Below are 6,046 nucleotides of genomic sequence, written 5' to 3'. Positions count from 1 at the left end.
CCATGGGATCAGGCTCACTCATCAACAGTGGGACAGATGGACATCACGTGCCCCTGACGTGGTGCACTGAGGACACGTTGCTGATGTGGTGTTCTTGCCAAAAATGCTTACCTAAATCTAATCATGAGGGCAATTAAACAAAATCCAAACCGAGGGACATTCTGAAAAGCACCTGGCCTGCCCTCTTCAAGTGTCAATGTTATGAGAAACAAAAAAGGCTGGGAGATAGTTTTACAGTAGAGATTAAAGAGATACAATTATTTAATGCAATGCAAAACCTCTGATCAGACCCCAGACTGAAGGAAAAAAAAAAAAACCCAGCTATAAAGTGCATTATTTCAAAACTGAGGATTACTGGTTTTTGAAAGCTATTTTTGCTGGGTATAGAATTCTGGGTTGACAGTTTTTTCTTTCAGTACTTTAAAAATACTGCTTCACTGTCTTCCGATTTGCATTGTTTCTGCCCAAGTTGAGACCTTGGCAGAATGAAGAGAGAGTTACAGTAGGCAAACGCTGGAGAAAGCTGCACCCTGCAGGAACTAAGAACTGGAGAAACCTCAGAGGCAAAGCAGTGGGGGAAAAAGTCATTTTTTCCAGGGACTTTGAGAGGAAGTCACACTAGAACTAGAAAATCCTTTCCTCCTTCAAAGTCTCTCCAGTGCTGTATGGACGAGGCTCAACATCTTGCTGGCTGGCAAGGGAAAAATACTTACAAGGTCAATACCCATGATCACAGAGCAGACAAAAAAGGTGAATCTGGAGCTGAGGCAATACATTGTTAACCTGCATAGTGTTTTTGTTGTCTTTTCCTCTATTTTTCATTTTGGACAGTTTCTACTGCTATGACTTCAAGTTCCGTAATGTTTTCTTCTGCAGTGTCTAATCTACTGTTAATCACATTTAGCAGATTTTTCACCTTAGATATTTTTTTCAATCTCTAGAAGTTTTGGTTGAGACTTTTTTATATCTTCCATACTTCTCCTTAATATGCTCTACTGTCTGAATATACAGTATATAGGTATAACTGTTTAAATGTCCTTGTCCACTAATAGTATCATCTGTATCAGTTCTGGATCTGTTTTTTGATTTTTCTCATTATGCCTGGTAATTTAAAAAATAAAAATGTTGTTATTGAGAATATACACAGCCAAACAAAAATTCAACAGTTTCTACACACAGTTCAGTGACACAGATTACGTTCTTCAAGCTGTGCAACCATTTTCACCTTCCTTTTCTGAATTGTTCCTCACCATTAACATAAACTCACTGCCCTCTAAGTTTCCCACCTAATCTTTCTAGTTGCTGTTGTCAATTTGAGTACAATTCTCAAGGCAGACATTCTTTACTAATTAAGCTAAACTATTGTTTGGTTTAAAGAAGACTTCAGGGAATATTTCTGGTTTAAGGGTTTAAAGATTATCTCAGGGGAACAGTTTTGGGAGTTTATCCAGCCTCACTGGCTCTAGAAAGTCTAGATTCCATAAGAATTTGAAATTCTCTTCTCCATTTTTCCCCTTGCCTAGTAATTTTTTTTTATTGGATATCAGACGTTAGGAATTTTATCTTGTTAGCTGCTGAATACTTTTATACTCCTTAAAATATTATTGGGCTTATCTATATGAGCCCAAAAGGTCAACATTTACTCTAAACCAAAGATGAGATGATAAGAGGGCAGGGAAACTAGAGTACTGGAAATGAAACAACCAGAACACAGAGAATGCTGACACATTGTCGAAAATGTAACGTCACTGAATAATCTGCACAGAAATTGTCAAACGGGAGCCTATGTAAATTTATTGTAGAATAACCAGTGTCTGTGAGAAATAGTATTCAGAGGTTTACTATGAATACTGTGTAATTTATTGTGTAAACTTTCACCAAAAACACAATAAAAAATATGATTGGCCTTGATTCTGGGACAGTTACTTAGAAGGAGTTTGAATCTTTCAAAGCTTGCTTTTAAGCAAACATTGCTGAGTCTAGGGCCACTTCAGCCCAACTACTGAGGCAATACCTTTCTCAGTACTCGACCTGATGCCCCATTTACTGCCAGGTTTTCCCACTCCGGCCCTACTGACTTCCCATCATGGAAAACAATGAATCAGCACTTGTGCATCATCTCACATCCCCACGTTTTCTTTCTCCATCCTTCTAACACACTTCTGGGAAATCTTCTATTTTCGATCGCTTTCTAACTTGTTTCATGTTCCTTTGTTCCTCAACATTCTGTTAGTGGACTATCTGACCCCCTGGGAGTGAGTCTCTAATTGTCATTTCTGTTTTTCATCTCTTTTTATTCTTCTTCAGAGAGTTTCTTCCAACTTTATCTTCCAATTCTTCTTCTGAACTTTTTATTTTGGCTAGCATAGTTTAATTTCCAAGAGCTCTAGTTTCTAGTTTTTATTATTTTTAAAAGCATCTAGTTCTTGCTTCATGAATGCACTATTTTCTTTTAATACCTCTAAGGAGATTAGCACTCTTCTACAATTCTCAGCTACGTCCTGATTTTTGTTTCTTCCTAGCTCCTGGATTCAGTTAACTTGTTGTCGTTTCATTTTCAAATTGGACACTCTCATATCTGTTGATCCTTGGCCATCTACGTTTAACCATGAGGCACTCAAGAGGTGACTGGAAACTCTGTGGGACTAGGCAGGGCTTGCTGACATGTGTAAGGTGACCAAGTAGTGACCCAGCCATTTTGATGAGGAATCCCCATGTGTCAGTATCTACTGTTTTGTCACTTCATCTCCACTGGGCCTTTCACTCTCTCCACAGAAGAGTCCTTTAATCCCCTACCTGGGGTGATACACACCTGGCAGCCCACACTCTTGAAACTGAGCACCACAAGGTAGCTGGGGAGTCTCACTATTCAGAAGTGGACTTTCACTGAATCCCCCATTTTTCAATAAGGCTCCCCAGAGCCTCTCCAGTCCTAATTTATCCATAATCTAAACTTCCAATTTCTTGCTAGATTGGGAAGGGGTCATTCTCTGGCTGTCTAGGAAACAAGAAGGGTCTGAGGGGCTTACTGCTGCCTACACAGACTTTCAAACAATTTCCCTATTTTCAGCCCCATGTCTCACCCCTCCTTTCCACAGTACCTGTTGCTTCCAATTTCTGCGCCTTTTCAGGGCTCGGCAGTATGAGTTCAATCCCTCCTCTACAGACACTCAGATCTCGGCTTTCTCAGCTCTAATTCCTCCATTTGTTTCCTCGTTCCAAAACACTGTTGGTATCTTGTCCACACTAGACTCCTCTTCGGTTCTCTTTATCCTTGTAGGTTCACCTCCTTTGAATTTTTTTTCTAACTTTGGTGGAATTTCAGAAGGGGAGAGACAAACTAGGTTTGTCAGGTTTCACAGGAAGTCTTCCTTGTTTGCATATTTCCTGATTACAACCAAGATGTCTGACCGACATCTCAAGCTCAACATGTTCTAAATCTTTCCCCATCTCCAAAACTTTCCCTTCTCCCTGTTCTTCCTCTAGTATCTCTCTCGAGTTAACCCAAACCAGAACTCTCCTTTACCTTCAGTTTCTCCTTCTCTTCAACCTATCTCCCAATTATAAGCAGTCCCCAAATCCTGTCAATTTACCCTCTGTCTCTTTCGACATCTGAATCTAGCTCTCCATTCCATCACCACTGTCTTAAAGAGTGGGCCCTTAGCTCCTTTTGTAACTCAAAACAGCTTTCTAACCAGCCTTCCTGCCTCCACTTTATCCTCCTTCCCAGTTTCTCTTCTATAGTGCCAAGTGATTTTTCTGAGAAGATCTCATCTCTGGAGATTGCTAACCACCTACAGGACAAAACCCAACCAATTCTTTGACATGACAAACGTGGCCCTTTTGCTACTCCCTTACCAAATACCCCACACTTCGGCCACCCTGTACTACCTGTCATTTCCCAACAGGCTATGCGCTTGGACAGCCTGTGCCTTTCTATACTCATGCCATGCCCTGCCATGATGCCATGAGGATCTTCTCTGTCTGACAGGCTCTAACTCAGCCTGTAAGATCCAGCCCAAATCTGACTTGCATCGACATCTTCTTTGACTCTTCCAGGCAAGGTGCTGTTTACTCTGGGTTCCCACGGAACTCTACAAACACCCTTAACATTGCAGGTACCACACTGTATTATAATGCTCAATCATCTTTCTCTCTTACTAGGGTGTCAGCCTATCAGGGGCAGATGCTAAGACGTAATTATCTTTGAATTCCCCAGTGTTTAGCACAGCAGCTAGACACAGTGGGTGCTCAGTAAGTGTTTGATAAGAAGTCCTAGGCAGCATATCCTAGTAAAACAATCCCAGAGCAAGGCCACACAGACTCTGGCCTGACAGCGCACTGAGTTCCTAAAATTGCTACTTTAAAACTGCTCTCTTCTCATTATCACTTATTCACATTCTTGGAAAATAAGAAAATATTCCCTCCAAATTACTTAAATATGCCACTTCTAAAACCCAAAGGTGATCTTTATTGCCTCGCCGTCAGGGCCCTTCTTCCGATTATATTCTGTACCCAGTCCTCCCTCCCTCACTCTTTCAACAATGATCACACACCTTCAAGTTGTCTGAAATGGTTAAGGGGTTCAGTCTGTGGTCATGAACAGAACAAAACCAACCAGCCCACAGAGACCCAATCATAACATAATAACTCAAAAACCAAACCTGTGGCCTTTGAGTCGATTCTGACAGGATTCATGCAGGACAGAGCAGAACTGCCCCATAGGGTTTCCAAGGCTGTAATCTTTATGGAAGCCGACTGCCACATCTTTCTCCCACGGAGCAGCTGGTGGATTTGAACTGCCAACCTTTCGGTTAGCAGCCAAGCACTTAACCACTGTGCCACCAGGGCTCCTTCATAGCAAAATAGAAAAGATAACTTATACAATAGTTCTTTAGATGTTCCACGGGATGTCCCTGGACTTTGTTCTTGATGGTTACCACCATTAAAAATTGAGAATTTGAAAAATTCCTTTGTATTTTCTAAGGAGCCCTGGTTAAGCACTTGGCTGCTGACCTTTCGGTTTGGTTTGAATCCACCAGCATCTCTGTTAGAGAAAGATGTGGCAGTCTGCTTCCGTAAAGATTACAACCTTGGGGGCATCTAAGATACAACTACTGGTCTCTACTCATCCAGAGCTAAAGAGAAAGAAGGAAACCAAAGACTCAAAGAAGAAACTTCGTCTACAGAACCAATAGTCTACATGAACAACGACATCATCTACCTTGAGAATAGAAGAACTAGATGGTGCCCGGCTATCACTACTGACAGTTCTGACCAAGGACCCAACAGAATGTCCCAGATGGAATGGAAGAAAAATGTGGAACAAAACTCAAATGCCTAAAAAAGGCCAGACTTAACTGGATCGGTAGAGACTAGATGAACCCTTGAAGCTACTGCCCTGAGATACTCTTTAAACCTGGAACTCAAACCACTTCCAGAAGTCACCTTTCTGCCAAATGACAGATTGGCCCATAAAATAAATAATATCATCTGTGAGTATTGTGCTCCTCAAAATAATTGTCTAGATGAAACCAAATGGTTAACATTTAGCCTAGACCAAAGATGAGAAAGCTAGCGGGGACAGGGAAGCTAGATTAATGGAAACGAACAACCAAAATGGAAATAATGAGAATGCTAATATATTGTGAAGAACGTAACCAATGTCACAGAACAGTATGTACAGAAATTGTTAAATGTGAACCTAATTTCCTTTATAAACGTTCACCAAACACACACAACACACACATAAGATTATAGCATTGGAAACCCTATGGGGCAAGGGTTACTATGAGTCGGAATTGACTCAACAGCAGTGGGTTCATATTTTCTGTCAATACACATATTTTAAAGCATTTGAAAAGGTTTTTTAAATCACACAGTAAAAAACTGTTAGCAATAACCTAAATGCTACTTTTTCATTTAAATAATCACTCACTCTTCTTTGGGGCCCGAGGCCTATTCTGTTTCTTGGCCAAAAATAAATGAAGGTCAGGTCACACGGCACTTCCACACATTTGACTCCTGGATCCGTTATGATGGCCGA

This window comes from Trichechus manatus, unplaced genomic scaffold (assembly GCF_000243295.1).
Source record: "Trichechus manatus latirostris isolate Lorelei unplaced genomic scaffold, TriManLat1.0 scaffold00024, whole genome shotgun sequence".
Taxonomy (NCBI): Eukaryota; Metazoa; Chordata; class Mammalia; order Sirenia; family Trichechidae; genus Trichechus; species Trichechus manatus.
Note: the sequence above shows the minus strand (reverse complement) of the source record.